This window comes from Morone saxatilis, unplaced genomic scaffold, assembly GCF_004916995.1.
Source record: "Morone saxatilis isolate NCDOM2014 unplaced genomic scaffold, NCSU_SB_2.0 Contig24, whole genome shotgun sequence".
In the NCBI taxonomy this organism is placed as follows: Eukaryota; Metazoa; Chordata; class Actinopteri; family Moronidae; genus Morone; species Morone saxatilis.
Genome location: NW_023339807.1, coordinates 4,393,287 through 4,393,489, shown reverse-complemented (window position 1 = coordinate 4,393,489; position 203 = coordinate 4,393,287). Strand labels below are relative to the sequence as shown.

Sequence of the window (203 nt, the reverse complement as noted above, 5' to 3'; positions counted from 1 at the left end):
GAGCAAACAGTTTGGTGCATGCTTAACCGTTTCCTATAGTAACTAAAATGATTGATCAGAACAGATCATGTCAAAAGCTAGAAAATTAGAGCTCAGGTTGAAGGGGAAAATATGTAATTATCCTTCAAATGTGAAGCCACAGAAATGATGTATCAAAAATTGACACGTCTGCACACTGTCAGGTGTGTGTGGGTGTGTGTGTG

General features: G+C 38.9%; 1 protein-coding gene across 2 annotated transcripts in view; it reads left to right on the top strand.

Annotated features, from left to right (window-relative positions):
* Nucleotides 1-203, top strand: part of LOC118336003 (protein LYRIC-like) — an 8,956-nt gene that overhangs the window by 5,125 nt on the left and 3,628 nt on the right. The gene's annotated exons all lie outside the window — the stretch shown is intronic.